At 40.8% G+C, this 20,609-nt stretch overlaps 1 protein-coding gene across 7 annotated transcripts in view; it reads left to right on the top strand.

Annotated features, from left to right (window-relative positions):
- The window catches only part of Pde9 (phosphodiesterase 9), a 136,804-nt gene that overhangs the window by 26,145 nt on the left and 90,050 nt on the right, over window positions 1-20,609 (top strand). For 6 of the 7 annotated variants that reach the window (XM_033346392.2, XM_076622456.1, XM_076622455.1 and 3 more), the window contains one exon: window positions 13,862-14,115. The exons of the other annotated variant lie outside the window; for it this stretch is intronic. The gene's annotated coding sequence lies outside the window, so the exon portion shown is untranslated. The remainder of the gene's footprint in view (window positions 1-13,861; window positions 14,116-20,609) is intronic. 7 annotated transcript variants of the gene reach the window in all.

The following is a 20,609-nucleotide window of genomic DNA, read 5'->3' as shown; positions in this document are numbered from 1 at the left end:
TTCTCTTCGTTAGTCCCGTGTCGCTTCGTGCAATAATAATATTCCACTGCCAATTATACGCACTCTCTGACGCACGTTACGCATAACCGACGCTCCACCACGACACACCGTGGACATATATTGCGTTTGGACGTTTCTAGACAGGTTCCATTATACCTTTGACGTGGTGGCTAGCCGGCGGAATAATTTCAGAAACCAATTGCGGTTTCTCGTTGTCCTTTCTTGCGTGATATTATCTCTTGCGTCAAAATAGCAATAATCTCAGTTCGTGGAGAAGTTTCGCCATTCAGAGCGAGGGGATTACCACGTCGTCCTACGTATACGCATGCAGGTGTATGCCTTATGATTGAAATTTTTCTTCCGAATAGGAAACCGAGCTAACTGTGGATCGCTAACTGTTAGCGTAGTAAATGAGTTGAGCAAAGTTCTAGGGAACTAAAGCTGTGTCTCATCTTTGAGAAGGAAGGTGCTGTTTTGCCTTTGTATGGAAAAGGACTGTACGTGCTTTTAGTGTTATATTCTGTACATTTAAATGGCGGGGAAAATCTCTGAAACGTTATATAAATTGCAGTTCTACGATTCTGCAGATAAATGGAGCTCTATCGTAACGAAATAGAATAGAAAAATAAAAGGGTATAATCTTTCTTCTACGTTTGATATAAAACATATAAATCTATTTTGTTAAATACGTTGGTTCGAGGATCGAACTTGTATTAAAAGATCACCGAACAAATGCGTTTGGCAGAGTAACGTGAGATCGAATAAGACGAAGGTGTTCCGTCCTCCGTGAAAACATTTCAATTTCCGTAACAGTAGCGTTTCTGATTTTCGATACGGCAGAGAGAAACATTTTCGAGAGTTTATTCGACGCGTTGTTCGATTTTAAACGATACCACTTCGATTTTTCGTTCTGACGGAAATGTTTTTAAATTCGTGTTACGTTTACCGCGGTATTGATCGAGGTCAGGAGACACGTTTCACAGTCAGCAGTGCGGTCTTTATCGATCTCTCAGCTCGCTCTTCTCCGAACGCACTTCATTCCCGAGCAGTTTTTTTCTACCCGTCTTCTCTTCCTTTAATAGTCGTTGGAGCCGTTGAATAAAGGACGAGAAGAAGACAAGAGTATCCACTGAAAGGACGATAATTACGATTTGTTTCCTCTCGCATGCGATAAGATACGTGACCGAACGAACAGATGCTTTTTTCGTCCTTTCACTCTTGCAACTTGACTGACTTTTTCGTTCGATGAGAAACAGTCGTTGCAACGAGAAACGTTTTACCTCGTATCAAGCCGAGTTTATATTTTATTATATATTTTCGATTTACGTTTATATTTTCGACCGTACCGCTGCTTGAACAACGGCCCGCGTTTACGTTAAATTCATTCACCGTGGTGTCGCAAAAGTGTTTTAAAATTTATAGAAACTTTTTACGAACGTATCGCGCGTGTTATCCGAAACATTTTCGACGATATTGGTAAAATGTGAAACGAGTCTGAAGATACTTATCGCGAACGTACGTTTCTCAGAGATTACCAAAATACTTGAACGATCAAAGGGAAGAAACTTGGACATGTGTGCAACGAAAGAAACGAAACGCATCGTCCCTCGGACTCGTTAGTTTTATCTGTTCACAGTTTTTTCTCAAGATGGTCGTTTCAGACAGACTGCACAACCACGAGAAGTCCGGCGTTGTCGTCTAACGAATGGACGATAATTGAAATTTCTTCCTCTCCATGGAACGGTCTCTCTTCCATGGTTTCTCTTCCGTTCCTTTCAATTTCCGCCACGCCGTTTCTATAATACTTCTACGGGCCAGCGTCGCAGCTCGACGGTCCTCCCAAGAAACTGAACTGCTTCGATATAGCGAGAAATTCGTCCGACCGTTCGATAGTTTTTACCGTCTCTTCCTCTTCTTATGTTTCTTTCTGATCGTCAGATTACGGTCTCCGTATTTTGTCAAGTATCGAATCGGAAGTTGTCGAACGTCGTTGAAGTTTCCTCAGCTTCCATGACGTAGTTGCCTTAAATTCGACGTTCGTTGTTGCGCGTTTGTACTACGATAACTCGATAATCCGAACAAATGGTACTCGTTCGTCGTGCGAATGGCATTAATCGTGTCGCAGAACAATACGATAATAGTCATCGGCTGATCGAGCATTATTCGTGTACAGATTGGAAATCGCTTTATGAGGGTAGAGTATTCATAAAATCACGGGTTGAACGATGCGAGGCAACGGGATAAATGGTAAATATCGTCGAGTCCAACGAGCGTGATATTTAAATACAAAATGTGGCGGAGGGTTACCGTCATAATTTTAAACGAATCTGTCACGGAGACTGCATCGAAAAATCATCGATTTACGTTTCACGGATGAAATGCGGTTGAATTGGCGTCGGCTCTGCTCCCCTATTAATCTCGACCGACTAATTATTAATTAGCCGAGGATTAACTGGTAAATGGCGGGTGGCGATGCAAGATTGCCACGTTCGGCGTGTTGTTGTTGGCGATCGAGAAGTGGAATCCGTAGTTTTCGAACTGGAAACGGGTATTTCGTTGCGAAACGAGGAGGGTGGGATCAAACTATCGTCGATGTTGCGAAAACGCAGTTTCAGTTGCTACGTAGAGGAGCTGAAACGAGAGAGTTATGATATTACGCGGAACTAATTATTCGTATCGCTGTTGCCGCTAACGAGACGTCGTTAACGATTTTCTTTCTTTCCACGGAATAAAATGTTTAGCCAAATGTAACTATTTGTCGACGTAAATAACTCTGCGTCATTTCTATTTTCGTTTTAAATGGTAATTTTTCTTCCTAACGGAATTACCGTATCTTTGTGAGATCTTATCGTTGCGTTGGACACGATGCTCGTTTCGTCTTAGACGTTCGGGAGGATATCATTCGTCTTGGACTTTTTGCGTAGTTATTACGTTTTTCAAACGGTATTCGTTTCATGAAAAATTAATTTATTCGAACATGTGGAATTTAGTTTGGGTGCGCGCTATATATTCTGTGGAACACAGAGTCCACGGTTTCTATTGAACTTGCATTATTTACAGCGTATGCATCGCGAGAGGGGCACTTTGCCCGCGCGAAGGTTCGATCTCGGTTAGGGAGCAAAGGGAAAATCGAAATTCTCGAAGTTAAGAAGTGGTTTATAATCTGGTTATTTATCCTGAGATAAATACTGAGAACGATGACACAGTGGGCGCATTGTTTCGCGTTTAACGCATCGCACACGTGCCTTCTGTAATTAGAAAATCGCGCAACAAGTGTTTTATACTCGATAGATTTACAATTAAATTGCAAGATGTGCAACGATTGCAGCGTATTCGATCGAAGGTTATTTAATTCTACATTGAGAATTCTATATGACAGAATTGACACACCTTCGCACTAACTTGGTCGAATAATTCTATAGAAAGATAATACGTAACATACGATCTTTTCTCGCAGATTTTCAAACAAAATCCTAGTCCTAATAACAAAGCACGCGCGTATCCGCGAAGAAGGAAATCGGTGGAATTCAGCTGCGATCCAGGAGAACGCGAAACTCTCGAAAACGGCTGGCGGTTGTTGAGTTTAAGAACGAAGTCTCGATGAAGTCAGCACGGCTGTCTGTCTCTCAACTATCCGCGTTCGTCTAACCGAGTGACGCCGACGCGACGGCCTTTGATTTTTAAGGAACGTGCTGCTCAGCACGAGATAAGGAATTTTCCGTCGTTACATCGTAGATTCATGGCGCGCTGTTAGTACGCTTCAGACGCGTAATATCGTTTCGTACGCGAGAAATCACGGGAAACGTTTCGAGAGCTGGCGTAACGGCGTCAATCATTCGCCAACTCGAATGAACGCGTTACGATCGCGATTTTCACCTCTGCAACGTTACCGATTAACTGACATTAAGCGTTGATTTCTCGACGAACGGATTTTTCCCCTCTGCGAATATTTCCGTGGGGATATTCGATTACGCCGCTCGACGTACGCAATCGTAGACGCGGAAACGCGATATTTAATTCCCATGTTGAACAGTTGGCCGAAGAACGCGTACAGTTATGCTAGATACGTACGCATCGGGCGCGACGTTGGAATGTAATTAAGAAAGAAGGCGAATCGTGTGTACCATTGTGTGTCAATTACATTTTCAGCGGCCACTCGTACGACTTCCGGCAAGCTTAATTGTCTCGTTGTTCGTTCGGCGATCATCCGTATTTAGGTTACGTGTACGGCGTGTTCATTCGGTACGAAGGTCAATAATGGCCATCGGTAATGTTTTCATCTCGACGTCGGGTCAAGATCGATCGTTAAACCGTCGTTAGACGCAGTTGGAATTTTCATGGGGCGTGAAACGGCTTTGGGGGCAGACCGGCCAAACGATTTCGATCTATTTCTCCACCCTCCTCTTGTCGTTTGCTTAATTACGCCAGTATTTTTGCCAATGACCTTCGATCAGTCTTGTTTCTCTGGTGCAGAAACCACGGAGTAGCGGTTTTCATCTTCGTATCTTTCCAGCGAATAACACATCGTCATAACTTGGGATTATATTTAATGGAAGAAAAGAATATCGAGTATTTAATGATTTTAACACCGGTTCGCAACCGGACCTCGTCGAAAATTGACATAACGTACGTGTATATTACGTCGACGTAATCCTTACTCCATAACTTTTATGCCACTCTTACTTACGTCTTTTCACGTGGCTACTATCTCCACATAAAGATTCGATCGTAACTGCTTCGATATAAAAAGTTCATTTCTCAGTCTAACCTCGCATGTATGCATAATCATTCGTTATAATTACAACTCACGTTCCTCGTACTTTAGCGATTCTGGTTCCCGCAGGATCCTTGTTATCGTAGATTTAGACCAACAGCTGATGCCTTCCGTAGTTTTCTTTTTTTTTTTTTTTATGCAAAATATATCAATATTCCGCGGTCGTAGGACTTCGCTGTTGCCGACGGTAAGCTTACGATATTTCATTCCGTGCATTAAACGAGCAATAAAAGAGCTGGAATGGAACGTACGTAGGTTCGGCTGGAGCTTTGATATTGTGCATAGGCAGGAAATTGCGATGTTTTCGTATTTAACCGGTTCGCTAGATTACGCGTTTTCAAATCATATCTTTATTCTTGGATGCATTATGCGTTTCGTAGCGGAATATATTATGCAAAGTGGCGTGCACCGACCGCTCGTAAAAGATTTATCTTTCGTCGGTGTTTTTTCTTCCTTTTGTGTTTTCCTTTTCTTTTCGTTCTTTCGTTACAAAATTCGACGGTAGCTATAGGAAATCTAGTTCGTTGAGAACGTTGCGTGAGATTGGCGATACCGTGGCGAACACTGGGCCAGGGTCGAAAAGCGGCTAGAGTCCTTGAATAGTTGAAATAATTAAGAATTCTTATTACATTATACTTAAACAGTCGATTATCCACTGTATCAATAAGCCTCGATATTCAGTGGCCTCGTATTTAATATGGTTATTTATCAGTTTTTTTTTTTACTAAACATATATGTTTGCAATACGAATTTGTAACATCTATGTATATTTGCAGAATGGTTTCAAATTTGATCAACATGATTATAATCGTCTCTTGATTACAGCGCCAACAAAGTTTCAAAATGTTCCGGAAATTTGTAGAAGTTAGAAAAATTTGTAAAATCGGCAGGAACCGGAGAAACGATAAGGCAGAAACTAGGTCGGTCGTTTGTTCCGAAAACTTGCGACTAAAATGTATCAACCCGAGAGCATTAACCCATTGGCCTACACGCTATCTGCCGATCGCGCGAGCCATATAAGCAAGAAGTTCGGTCGCGCGCCGTGCCATTCATCTGCTCAGCCGTGTGCTCGAACTGCCGCAAAATGTATGCTTATGACATGTATATTTAGGGACTACAAAAGGAATTGTGAAATAATAAACAACGTTTGGGGACGAATAGTGCCGGTACAACGTTTTAAGACGTCTAGGGCGTAATCATGATCAATTGATCAGTTAACAAAAACAATTTATTATTTCACAGTGGATAACGAATCACTAGCAATTTGTAAATTACCACGAGTCATACTCGTGGGTTCCGTTTATGGCACAAATTCTTTACAACGAGTCTCGCTCGTGGTTATAGGCCAACGGGGGTTAAGCGGGCTACACTCGCGTTTCTATCGTGCGAGAGAGTACGTTAATGTCTGATGTTTCATCGTTAGCACGCTTTTTCTAAATGAGCTTTCTGAATAATGGCGATAGGAATTTATATTCGAATATTATCGTTGAAAGGAAATATTATTCGCGAAATGTCCGTTAAAGAAAACGAAACTCGTTATTTTATCTCTTATTTTTTCTCTTCAAACAAGAAAAAAAAGACACATGCCTGCGTACGAAAATTGCATTACGTTACGACGGAACTGCGTGCTTCGTAAACAGGCGAAAAAAGCGAGGGAGAAATGACGCGGGATAGGAAAAAACGAGTGAAATTGAAGCGAAAAGAAACGATATATCGCGACGAGATATTCGCGAACGTTTATTGTTTTCGTCCGTGCGAATGGACCATCGTTTCTTATTTCTCGCGCGATTTTTCTCACGTCCATGCTCGCCCTATTATTATCCAAACGGTCCTTCAGAGATGGACGAAGCGTTATCCTTGCTACGAAGACGAACTTTCGGTCGGAATTTTCTACCCGTATCGTTCTTTCATTTCACTGCAACTTCGTTTCATATCCGGTACATCGATTTTCAATGGAATAATGCGAGGGACTGGTTTTCGGCCGATGTCGTCGCTGTACAGATGGTCGTCAGATCGTTCGAGATCATCGTTCGACGTCTTAACCTACCTTATCAAGATGAAAAATCATGAGAAAAATTCTCTCCTGATCTTTCTCGAGTTAGCAATAATTTCAAAAATGTTGATCGTTTACAATAACTGATTCGAATAACGCTACCTTAACCTACCTTATCAAGATGAAAGATGATGAGAAAAATTCTCTTCTGATTTTTCTCGACCATCTTGACAAGGTAGGCTAAGGTAACGTTTTTCGAGTCAGTTATTTTAAACGATCAACATTTTTAAAATTAATGGTAACTTTATCGTTAACGGATAAATTGTTCTCTCGAACGAATAATCGCTACCGATGATTTTTCAGTTACTGTTAACCAGTATCGATAACGTATCGATAACGGGCTTCTTTTTACTTGTTTCGCGAACGAATAAAAACGACACGAACTTCTCGAATCAAGTTCGATCCAAGGTGAATTTCTTAACTTAATCGAAATATCCTATTGCCTTAAGAAACTCTACCTTATCCTATTGATCGCGAAAAGGAAAGACGTTGGAAATGAGAAACGGAAGTACGAAAGGAAAAGCGAAAATTAGAATCGCCGCGAAATTCCTTAGGCGGCGTCGAGCGCTCGTTTCTTCGTCCGCCAAGGTGAACGGATACGTATCGAAAGCGAACGTAATTGTCATCGAGACAAAACGTTGTTATCGGTCCGTATAAAGTCTCGGCGAATGCGCAATGATTCATTTATGAGGTCCGCACGAATAGGCGATCGTATGTGAAATCAGTCGATCATTTACGAAAAATAGCGGTCGGGAAGGCGAAAGAGCCACAAAACGCCGGGAAAATGGTATCGGTAGAATTCAAGGGCACGGATAATGGTAGCGGGGCGCAGAGGTGAACGTCGACCGCGAATAAATCGCGTCTGAACAATTCCGGGAAACTTCGTGCCTCGTTCTTTGCTTCGAGTGTTTTAGAAACTTTGGAAAAGTCGATAGGTTCTACTATTCTTCGCCGTTTTGTTTCTCTTACGGTTATAATAATGTAAACCAAGGAACAAGAACTGCAGGAAAACGAGTTTGACCGTTTCGCAATTTCACGACGAATATCTGATATTATGACAAGTTGGACGTTTTAAATTACAGGTTTTTGTCGCATAATTGACTTTAACAATTTTACAATTCCATACGAAATAGCAGAGCGAGCTGATGTGTGATTTATAAAATTTATATGCGTAGAATTTAACTTGTCCCATTATCGTTAATTTATCGCTAGACTGCGAGTATTCGTGTAAGCGTATATTTTTACGAACACGATCGAAAAAATTGTGTAACTGGATTCAGATCGTGTTACAGAATTTCGGAAATTCTCGTTCGACCGCCACGAAATTTCCCAATTTTTGCCTCGTGCTTCTCTATACCAAGGACACGCAACACAATCTGAAAGAGCTATCTATGTAAAACATAGCAACAAGGTCATTTGTAGAAACGTGGGGGCGCAAGATACGTAGGAGACACACGTTCAAGCGCCGGATAACCGTTACAAAGTCGTTATCTCTTCTTTTTCGTGTATCTCTCGAACGATGGCAGCGCAAAACGTCAAAAACACGTCGATGTTGCAAGGCATTCGGATGTCTGCCAGCCAGGAATAGAGGAGGTACTTGCAAGAGCATCGTAGAAAGGAATACGAACACCGGATTCCTTTTCCGGGAATCTGGGAATCCATGGAATCTAGCGATCGTTGGCCCGTGTGAATTCCACGCGGGAACACACACGCGTGCGTACACGCCGTGGAAAAGATTTACGATCCTTTTCCAGTGGAAAAGGAGTGGAAAGCCGCCCTTGCAGCGTGCCCACGGGACTAGTTATCGAGCCTCGGATCGAATTTGAATAAGTATTCGAATAAGTATTCAGTGGGATGGCACAGAATGTGGAAGCAGTTTCGCGAGAAAGGCCGTGGATTTTTCAGGTTACGACGTCTGTCGTTCACCTTGCGGACGTCGTCGCCCTTTTTCATCGCGTTACGCGCGCCATTCAGAACAGGTCGTTGTTCATTCTTACGTTCTAAGTGCCGTTTACACGGTGCTAAGCCGCTGCGGCGATTCCGTTGCCCGAGGATAACGAACGCGAAACCGAGGTTTTAAAGCTTCTAACTGGCGGTGCCGCGGGTGGTCCTCGAGTTGGCCAACTTACGAAAAGGAAAATAAGACGAACGCGAGCTCGAAGATGATGAAGTAATTGCTTCAAGAAAAACTCTACACCTTTTCTTTTGTATATCCGTGACCCGGAGACCGCTGTTACGAAGAGAATAGAATTTAGTGGAAAAAATTGAAAATAAGGAGAGGTGCGTGTTTCTTGTAGCCTTCGGCTAGAGCTACACACCAAGCTTAACTTTTCGGTAATGTCCTTTGCTATAAATATATACGAACTATCATATTCTCATTGTATCGTAACACTGAAAGAGCGAGGATCTGGATCGGCATACACTATACCTATACTTATTTCAATACATTTTTCTATTACAAATTCATCCACTCGTTTCTCATCGTCAGTCAACCTCGACACAAGAAAAGAAATTTTCTCACGATTTGACGCTAATTTTCCTCGCATCTATCGAAGCAAACGTTTAAGACCGTCTCGAATCTCGCATCGAACTTGTCAATCCTTTTCAGTTGGCCAGTTCGGCTCAACTTTTGCCCATGTCCATGGAAAGTTCTTACTCGGCACACGGCCGGACGCTCGGTTGAAATTTGGTGAAACTTAACGAAGCGATGTAAAGTTGCGGGCTGATAAGAACGAGCAATTAAAACCGTGAGGAAGGAGGAAACTCTTATCAGGGCCACGTATCCTCATTGTCGCTCTGGATCCATAGCGTTTGTCAGGGCCACCGGTATATCCTTCGTGGACACGATATGCAAAACGTTAACCCACATTTCACCGATGTATAAATATTTATCGGCGAAGAAGCCAGTTTCGCCGAAACTAACCGAGTCTCGCGGTAAATAAGACGCATAGATCATCGGGCAATCGGTGTCGGTTACTGTCGGTGATTCTAGGTGCTGGTATCGGTACTGTTGCGTCCTTGAAACGATACATCTTATTTCAGCGACGAACGAAAGCTCAGGATGTCTGTGAAATACCAGTCGACGTATTCGTTGACGTCGGTCGAGTCAAATTTTATCACGTGCAAGTTGTAAATGTAATTCGATGTTCGCGTTAACTTTCCAGTTGAACGTGCAACTATGACAGATGTTGGTGTACCTTTATAAACTTATTTAAAAGATACACGCGGTTGTTTGTCTGGTAACCGAGCCGAATATCTGTTACTTTGTTCACTGATGAAAATGGTCTCCGGCGAATATCCTTTGAAACGTCGCAATGATGTAAATTACGCGTTGGTCGGTTTTGAGGTCGGTGGTCACTTGGACACGTTGCCCTGTTGTCCCTTTGTTGGCGGTTCTGTCTTCTTTGAAGCTCTCTGTGGCACGACCGCGTAAAACCAACTGCTGGAATTCGCGCAACTTGTCAGCTGTCTCTTTGCTTTCCCCGAACGTTCAAAAATATCCCCAGACTGGACGTTGCACGACTCGATCTCGCTTTCTCTAACGTTCGTTGTACAATTTTATCGCTTCTTTTCGATACGATGGTATTTAATCGCCGAATGTATTCCATCGATTGTTTTTATTAATAGACCGAAGAAAAATTACCAGTTGAAAGATTAGAAGCTCGTATTAGTTGGATCAAGATGCGCAATTTGCGTTGCAATTCCTACGTCATACATCGAACGTAACGGTAACTGATGGAAATAGACAAATATCAAGTACTCGAAGTTTACTTGGCAAACTAGATGGAGAGATCGAACAGCTGTCAATTTTATGGCAGCAGGTAATTTCGTGAAAACGATTCCTCCAATGACAGTCCATGAATCTAGCAGCTCGCTTTACGGCCTCGTAAAGTCCGAGTTTAAGTTTAAGTTTCATTATCATCGTCGAACCAACCAAAGAAAGTATCTTCCCTTTATACGTTCGTTTTCTGCCGGTTTTACAATCGAGCAATTTCCAAACGATCGCGTACTTTAGATCGAACACGCAATTTCCTACGGAAATCAATGTCCAATCGTGTTTCATCGTTGAAGAATTTCGAAATGACGCCGCCTCTTTCGCTATGCGTGATTTAACGCCGGGACTTTGTTTCCAGGATCGTAATAAATTTCTCGGCCACGTTTTTCTTTCTCACCCGTTGTCATCTAACGTCGGTTAATCCTTCGCAGACGGAAAGCGATAAATTTAAAGAAGATCCTTGGAGGAAGCCAGCGTTCAAGGTTGTCGGTTCTTTTTGAAAATCCTCCGAGTCTGTTGATCCTTGCCTGGTGCGAAGCCCTAGACGGTTTTATCCACGTTTTTCTCTTCTTCGTTTCCCCTGTGCTTTCATAAACGCGAAATGATAGAGAAAGAGCCGAGATCGTCGGAGGATGTCGGCAAATTTTTTAGCAGCAAGACTAAGCAGCGCTTGCAGGGAAATAAAAAGAGAGGAAAATGAAAAAGGAAGAAACATTTTTACCTATTAAAACGGCGATGTTAGCTATTATACGTCGTTATTTTTTCTTAAAACAAGAAACTTGCATCGAAGAATTCGAGGTTTTTGCGCGTGCAAGTTCTAGTATTTTCGATTCGATAAATTGTTCGGAAGTTCCTATATTCCTATAATCCTCGGGATTATCGGCTTTTGCTCCCATACATCGTACGAGTGCTTAAAAAGCTAACAACTCGTGGGAACAAGTTTGAAGAGCGGATACGAAAGAGCAAAATTCCACATTTCCATTCGATGAGAATTCGAATTTAACTTCTAATCCTCGCGTTCGTGGTCAAACTTTCGTCGTCTTTGCCTTTAGAATTTATTTCATCCAGAAAATTCTATCTCTGATAAAATACAGTTGATCGAAACAGTCGATAAGTGCCGTCGCAATTGCATGTACACGGCGTATATGGACAAATTTCATCCGATCGTTTACTTCTTATCCAGCCGTTCGGAATTTCTCCAGCAAGGGACATTGTTCTTTTGTAACGAACGAAACTCGTTGATCGATCGGCGAGGAAGCCACTGCCATTGTCCATGGGATCGATATCCGTGAGAAGTTTGATGACGAGTCGCGCATAAAATGGAATTTCGTTCGTCGAATTGAAATTTAATCGACACCGTTAATCTCATTATCAGTCGACGTTGTTTTACGTTCTCTTTGTTCCGAGCTTGCTTCATTGTCTTCGTTCTCACGTATTTTCGATTTGCATAATTACGATCCCTTCATCGTTCTTCTCATGACACGACGTTCTCAAGGTCCCCTTCTCTTTTCCGTTGTGTCGATTCTTTTCAAATGCTTTGCTCGATCGCAGAAAAACAAAATCGAAGATTTTGCACCGGTGTATTGCCAGCGGATAATCGAATCTCGTGATTGGCCGAGCACGTTGGATACAGTTTTATTCAGCAGGTTGGTCGAGTTTCATAGCAGGGATGTTAAAAGACGAAAGGGAAGGAAAGCGAATCGACGTTTATGTGCGCGTCCTCTTGGCACGTTTCCATCGTGTACCGTTGAGCATCGAGAGAAAAGGAAATAGCGCTTTCTGGGTGGGCCTTAATTAACTTGTTCCTTTGCATACTTGAATACGCTCGAGCGTGACTACGTTCGCAAGTTTGCCGACGCTGACTTTCATTTACCGTCGCGTCGAAAATCGTTTTAATTGTCTCGTTTGATTTTTATCTTTGCTTCGTTAGCGTAGCGTCGTCGGTATCGTTGCTTCTTCCGTTTCCTTATCCAGTTCAAAGGTTCGGAGAACGCTTCGACTTTGTTCGTTCCTACAATGACAACTTTAGTTGCCAATAATGGTAATACAAAGGTCAATATCATTTTTCTATTTACGTAATAAATGTTTTTCAAAGTGATGGAATTTACGAAGAAGATGAAAAGAGAACTTGCAATTTGGATGGAAATATCTCGTCACGTATCTGGAAGCATAGGGTTCGCGTATGGCGAACATGCATGTTAATAGAAGCGAAAATTCAAGTTTCTGGAAAGGAGCGAAACGAAGCGTTCCGAAGGGTTTCGAGTTTTATAGCTTCGCGACCTCTGCACGAAATTGCCCTCTTTCTGTTTGCGCAAGCTTTCTTCCGCGTCTGATTTCCGCAGATACTCACGTACTTTTTTACCAAGATTTTTCTCCCGGCGGCACTGAATACACAGGCGGAGCCTCTGCGTGATTCACGTTGTTTGTATAGTAAATTAATGCCCTCCTAAAAGACGCCTTCCTTTTTGTTTAAGAAGATGCTTAGATTAGAAATTGAAAGTATATGTTGAACGGAGAACGCCTCGTGTTATCACAAAAACAGGGAACATAAATATTTCTATTTAGACAACGATTCCGCGTTAAATGTGAATTTAAATATTTGGAAATTCGTTGGTTCGCGTTTTAAAGTCGAATTTCTTGCAAGCGGTGAAGTTTAACGTTCGAAAAAATTTGCATCTGCTTTTAGATATGAGATAATTTTCGAAAATATTAAAGAACACGCTTTGCATTCGAAGGATACATATTCGACGACGTACAACTAGAAGGATAACTGAACAACGAGACTTCACGTAAATCAGCAGCTTCTGTAATTTCGTTTCATTACTCCAATTTCAGTATCAACGCGAACTCACGTGTTATTTCAACTTTTCGTTTCAGTTACTTTTACTTGATTCGTTCTATAGGTTTTCCAAGCGCGATAGGACAAAGCGAAGTCTGAAAGAAAACGCAAACATCTTTCCGTCTAACTTGACATTATACTTGCAAATTCCACCATATACATCGATGTGCAAATTTTTCATCCGATAAACAAGCATTGCGATAAGCATCGCGCAATTAACAGCGACAATGAAAATATCACGCCACGTGTCATGGTTATTGTTGAAACGATTTATTTCGCATAACTAAACGGCAAACAGACAATTTCCTAGTCATCGAACGATCGTTTCTTCTTGAAGGGCGAATTTTACGCAATGCGATTTGAAGTAGCTCGACGTTTAATCTAATCTAATCGATCGTTACGTTTTCGTTTTTGTTTCAGATTGTCAGACCACTCGGGAAACAATGGCCTTCGATTCTACGGGAAATAAAATTCTACGGGCCGTCTGAGATTCCGGGCAACTTTCGCGACCAAAAGGTATTAGTTCCTCGAACTCTTCGGTTCGCCTTCGAAAGTTGTTCGAGTGGTGAACAAAGAACAAGAAGAGGAACCGTTGGACGAAGGACGACGAGCAAACAAAAAGGGAAGAAAGCAGAAAGGAAGGATCTTGCCAATTACTGCCGCTCTGGAATAAGGTAAGTCAACCGCGTTTTCAAATTTTCAACAACTTCTCTGATATCATCCGAGTAACTACCGTCAAGCCACCCTTTATCCTGTTGTAGAAAGTTTGCTTTTTCTCCCTCCACGATCGGTATTACGTTTCTTATCGGCTATTTTCTCTCGTGGATTAACGTTTTGTCCCGTTCTCGCTCCTGGCTCGTTCCCGAGACTCTTACGGGTTTCTTTAATTGAAATTCTGCGAATTTCTTTGCCTTTCTTCCACCAATGGTAATGTTCGTGCGTTTCTTTTCATAATACAGATACAGAGATGGCGTATTTTATACTTTGCTTCTTACGCCACGATATTGCGAGTTTCTTTCTGTTGTTGATTTCAATTATTACGAGAAAATGAGAATTATAAATTAATAGAAATTCTTCGTCGAATATCAGAAAATCGAATAACAACGATTTTACCGAAATACTCGTAAACGGAACAAAGTTTCTCTTCTTACGATATAACATGGTTGTGATAAAGTTCTTTCAATCGTTACATCGCACTTTTACGCATCGTTCGAACGTCTTTGCGTTCGCGTATCGTCTGCGCGAATTTAATCACGCGAGTTTAAGGTCTCGGGGTTTAAGATCGTGCTTAAGAGAGGAAAAGCTTGAAATAGCGCAACGAGTCTGCGCCGAGGGACAATCTCGTCCTCTTGGGTTTCCGATGTTGACAACTATTGACTCCATTTGTCTCCCTCGTTGTCCCATGTATCTTACTTTATGCTAACGTTTCGCACGTGATGTTCCAACGATAGCCGCTGTGGGTCACGTTTCTTACGAGTGCACTTAAGCTGCAAGGTCTCCCGCTCACGTATAAGAATTTGTCGCAACGCTGGAATTTCATGGTCTTTATGAAATAAATCTCCGCTAAGTTGATTTTGAAAAGTCGACCGGCCAGCTTACGCCTCTTCGCAAACACTGTCAGCGTCTTATCGCGTTTCTGCGTCATTGTATTCATCCTGGTTGATTTACGTTTTATACTGTATGTCGAAGCAACATTTAAAATGCTATTCTCCGATGATAAATTTATTAGCAAGGGAAAGCGACGAACGTTATATTTTAAATCCGATGTTAGAATCCTCTCGTACGATAATTTACATCGTAATTCAAGTACATTGTATCTCCCGTACAACCTTGTACTCTTGCAACATGGTTTCGCTGTAAACGCGAACCGAAAATTTAAATATTTAAAAATTTGAATACTAAAAAATTGGAATGTTTGAAAATTGAAATGTTTTACGAAATTGAAAAGTTATAGGTTGCGGATTTCTTCTCTTACAATTTTGTTACACGGTTTACCATGTATTAGGTCGTCCGAAAAGATTCTCTCGTTTTATAAGGACACAACGGATGCACGATATTTTCCGTTTTATATTATTTTATCGAATTACGTATGATCCATTTTGTTCTATCAAAATAAAGATCACAGCGTTCGGCAGATTAGCTTTCGTGTTTGTATAAAGATGCGTCGTTGTAAAAGACGGGTCTGTAAAGGAAAGACACTAATACGAATCGCATCGTATCACTGGTAAAACGTTTTCAATTTCGGTATTCGATCGATTCCATTCGCACGATAGAACACTCGAATTCGGATAAGGAAGTTTCGATCTAGACAACGGAGAAGCATTGGTTCTCCTTGGAATCGATTCGAATTAATTTCACAGTTGCTCGCCTCGTGCAACAGCGCTCTAGTTTTTGGAGTTTCTGCACGTTCGATGTCCTTCCCCTAATGTACGAGACCCGAGGAATCTAGGGATTCCTCCCTCGGGATTTATGCAACATTTTTGCGGCCGCATATACCGGTTGTTAGTTCTGTCTTAGGTAGTGCGGTGGAAGTGCCAAGCGAAATGGAGAGCCCTCGACGATCTAAAAATGATTTCCACCAGCCAGAAAATGCTTCGTTCTACATCGTGGTAGGATTATAATAGAGTTTCTGGAGCAAAGGAATCGAGAACAATTTAAAGTATCTTGTATTATCGCGACGTTTCTCGCTTCCCCTTCTGTGGCAATATTTTATTTAGAATATTCGCGACCTTAACACTAACTTTACCAGGCCTTGACAGATGTCAGACGAAGAATTGACATAAAGTTAGACGAACGAAAGAAACAACAATGAATATACAATTTTAAATTGATAAAGTTTTAGACCGGTCTTTTGACCAGGCCTGGTAAAGTTAGCGTCAACCAAACGATAAATTGCTCTTCTAGTCGGTACAAGTATCGTTTTCTTGGTGATTACGAAATGAAAGTAACGAATACCATTGAAACATTGAAAGTTGAAAATTTCGAAGATAGCAGTAGGATTAAAAAACGTATGTAGGATTCCTCAAGGTATGAGCGATTACAGCGAAATACATTTTCTTCGAGTTATAGATATCGCGAGTGATTTTTATCTATTCTTTTATCCAGATCGTTTTGACGAAGGTTATACGAAACTTTATCTTTAAATAAGATATACGCAGTTAATTGCGATTAGATTTGCTATAATGTATTTGTGACAGGAAGGTTTCTTAGAATATAGTCGATCTTGAGGTTGTTCGACGAAACAATGCGCTCGATTTAACTTATTTAAGCTTCCCGATCTTTTGATAAAAGTGGAAGTGCAAACACGAATAATACAACGTAAAATGATATATAGGAATGATTAATGATCACGTAAGAATTCACAAAATGGTACGCGTTGAAACGAACTGAAATTTTGTCGTACTTGATGATATCAAATGTCACAGAGAAATAATTCAATCCTCGTTACCGCATTGAAAAAATTTGCACATTTTTAGAGTTTCCTATTATATGTAATTCCCTATTATATTATATTATTATACTCTTCAGCGGGAGTTTCGGTATTCGAGAGCTTGGATTACACGTTCCAAGCATGTTAATTAACAAAAAAAAACTATGATAATTAAAACTTGCTTTAACGAAATTAATTAGGAATAATAATTATATTTCAAGCTATGTTTGAGATATTTGACAGACAAATCCAACGAGTTAGTAATTTTGTTTGAATAAAGTCCTTCTATAGCGTAACTTTACGCTATATTAAATATTAGATCTCAGAATAGACCACGATAAGAAATACTCGAAGACATTGATTGCACATTGAGATATTTATTTTTGATCGTAAAGCGGTAGATTACACGGTACATAGATTAATTATACGTTCTGTTTTGCTTGTTTTGCTCTTCATAAATCGGTCAATTTAAAAAAAAAAGAGTTCTATTCGACGTTTTGAAATCTCGCATAAAGTTACACACTCGATATTTATTATAGAGGGATTTTATTGAAATTTCAGAAGGTTTCGTGCAACACGCGTAATATATTTACAGAACATTTCTACCAACGTTGGAATACTTTCGTAAGCTACACAATTGCCCAAGCGAATATACTTTCCGATTATTTTTATCGAATATTTGATTTATTTATAAGTTTCTTCTATCAGATCCACTTACCTCGGATACGAAATTGCAGGAATTCTCGATGAAAGTAGTTTCTACCCTATGGAAAGGTATCACGGTACAAACTTTGTTCTTCTCCAAGTTTCTGCAATTCATTTCCTTCGCGGTGCACCTGCAGACTTGTACACACGTACACGCGTATTCTGATCGATTTGAGAGACTCTTTTCAAGTAGAACAGACTTTGAGATTCCTGTGCTTTGCATCCTGCTTTCAAATATTCCTATAGAACCGATATCGGATGTTTGCTTCGCTATATATCTGGAACTATTTTTCTTTAAAGAAAAGTAGTTGAGAAAAATCGACGCGAATCGAATCGGTTTTTTTGCCCGCAAGTTCATATGGTTTAACATCGCGATACTTGTTCATCAATTTCGAGAAATGATCGTACTTCGCGAGATTAATCGATCGTGAGGTCGTAAGTTTCTTTCGAGGAACGTTCCGTAGCAGCCACCATTTTTCTACGACGTCGACAGTGGAAAAATACGTTTCCGCGAGGGAAATAATTACACTGGTTTTAGATAGAAATTGAAACGTACTTGTAGATATTTTATTCTTTTATCAAAGATACTTGTTCGAAATACGTTACATGTAAAAATGATGTTTTTCCTTATCAGAAGTTACTGGTAAAAATAAATTACATATAAAAATCATTCCTCTCGAGATAACTGCTTTATCTTCGATAAACCTATGCTTCCTTAAAACTTACAAAAATTAGAATTCCTTCGAACTATTATTCATCTGTTTCGTAGCGTATCTGTACACGTGTTTGCTCTGTCCTTTCCACCTGTACAAGAAACTATCTTTTCCAGAATTATTTTACAAATTACACATCTTTTATCTTATCTGTGTGTAAAGAAAGAGAACTACCTGAAATCGAAGATTCCATAGAAAGATAAATTTACATACGTTTAACTTACGTGCCTTTCTCTCTATTATCTTTATTGCTTCTTTCTTTCTTTCTTTCTCCCTTTTTTTTCTTTTTACTCTTCTTTTTTTACTCTTCGCGAATGAATTTTTCACGACTGAAAGATGGATAATGATTTTTCTCTCTTCTCATCGTTCTCTCGAAAATACGTACTATGCGACAACCACTCCTATTATACAAGAGATTAAAGTATACATAACTGCAACAACATTGCATAATCCATTGGATAGACGATCGGTGCTTCATATAAGCAGAACGTGTACTTATTCGTTCGAGCCTGTTTCGAGTTTGTTTCGCATTGGCCGTTATTCGAAGCAATCTGAATGGAACATACCGATGCAAATACACGTTTGCACGACGATACGGTAGCCTGTTTACGTTGAAGATCGCGTTAAATAATCGTCAAGGCAATTCGCCGTGTAAGTTAATGCGAGCATGCAAACGAGCGGTGCACACTGTGCAAGTAAACAGCCACGCTATTAAGATAGCTGGGGAAACAAGAAGCAGAATCCACGAAACTCACGCTCTACTTGCCTCGTATATTACATATAAGAGTCGGGGAAAGGAGGGGGGCGTTAAACGTCACACTCTCCTCGTCACCACATCGTCACAACAGACCATCCCCAAATTTTCCGTTAATCGATGTCCCGATACTCGATCGTTCCACGTATCTACATATTCGGTATTTCAATATACCAAACGCGTGCTGTATCAAAAAGGAACAAACTGTGCTATTGCCAACGTTACAAAATACAATCGCTGTATTACAATAAGTTTGCATAATGCCATAAAAATATGTTTGAAAGAGTAAATGTAAAGTTTACATTGATATTCCGAAAGAGATATAACAGTACCAGGTGGAAAGTTCTATTTGTTCGGTCAAAGTTTGTAGAAATGGCCGAAAGAAGAGACGCGAGAGCTTTGCTCCGGTCGCGTGATCGCAGAGAGATAGACGCCCGATAAAATCACGTACCGGTACACGGCGGTATAAATCGATTCGTTATGTGGGCAACGGGTATCGATTATTATCGTACGGTTCGTGCCGATTTATTGCCGCTAGAACGCCCCGTTCCTCTTTGTTGGCGCCACTTTCTACAGGCGCTGCCGTGTGTGCGTGCACATCGCTCGTCGGCCGACTCGACGCGTTTCCTACGAGTCGCATTAATATTTCGCAGGTATGCGCCGTTGATTGCGCCGCTGTCCAAGAAATCCCGATAACGAGGAAGCGCGACTAGTACACGGAAGGACGTGCTGTAATCACTCGTGAGAATTTTCATAGGAAAACGTAATCGCGTTGAATTTCTCGCGGTCGTGTTCGCGTAAGCGAGTGGCGGAAAATTTTCACTGTTAGTGCCGTTTTTGATCGTTCGTTTCTTTACCTTCTCAACGTTCAGCATATGCGGACGTTGTCGAAATTACATCCAGTTCCATCCATTTATCTGAACACAAAGAGATACTATTGTTCGAATCAGAAGTCGTGGATAGCCGGCAGAATCGATGAACTTCTATTATATGAACTGCTTGTCTCCGAGGTCGGATAAATGGGATTCTACTCTAGTTGGAGTTTCACAATGGTAACGATTATTGACTGATAAACTTTCTTATAAGAATGGAACATTCTAGTGAGTAACAGATTGCGGATATCTATACGGAGTTCGTATTTTGATGAATTAAATCAAAAAAATGTACTTTGAGCAGAGATTTGTTTCGCATACTGTACATCGTAATAGGTGAAGTATTCCATTTTGGATATTTTACGTAGGGATTAGCGTTAAATGCATCTTTAGGTGTTCGAAAAATGAATCAAATTGTATGTTAAGAAATTGGGTAATTTTGGAAAGTGCCATTTTTCAGTAGTTGTAAAGGAAGTCGCCATCTTGTGTTTCCGGCCACAAGTCATATTTAATCCTTGATATTTAACATGCACACTAATTTCCGCCATCTCTGCTTTGCATAGAATTTACTTCATTTCCGGCACTGGTTCGCAAGCCGAGCGTACCATACAAGAATATGGAAGAGCAAAAATTTGCACAATTTCGAGTTACCATTTTCTACTGTAAGAATTTACCATTATTACCAAAAGCAGTT

Source organism: Bombus vancouverensis, chromosome 10, assembly GCF_051014615.1.
Source record: "Bombus vancouverensis nearcticus chromosome 10, iyBomVanc1_principal, whole genome shotgun sequence".
Classification (NCBI taxonomy): Eukaryota; Metazoa; Arthropoda; class Insecta; order Hymenoptera; family Apidae; genus Bombus; species Bombus vancouverensis.
The sequence above is the reverse complement of the archived record's forward strand: the minus strand, read 5'-3'. Positions and strand labels throughout refer to the sequence as shown.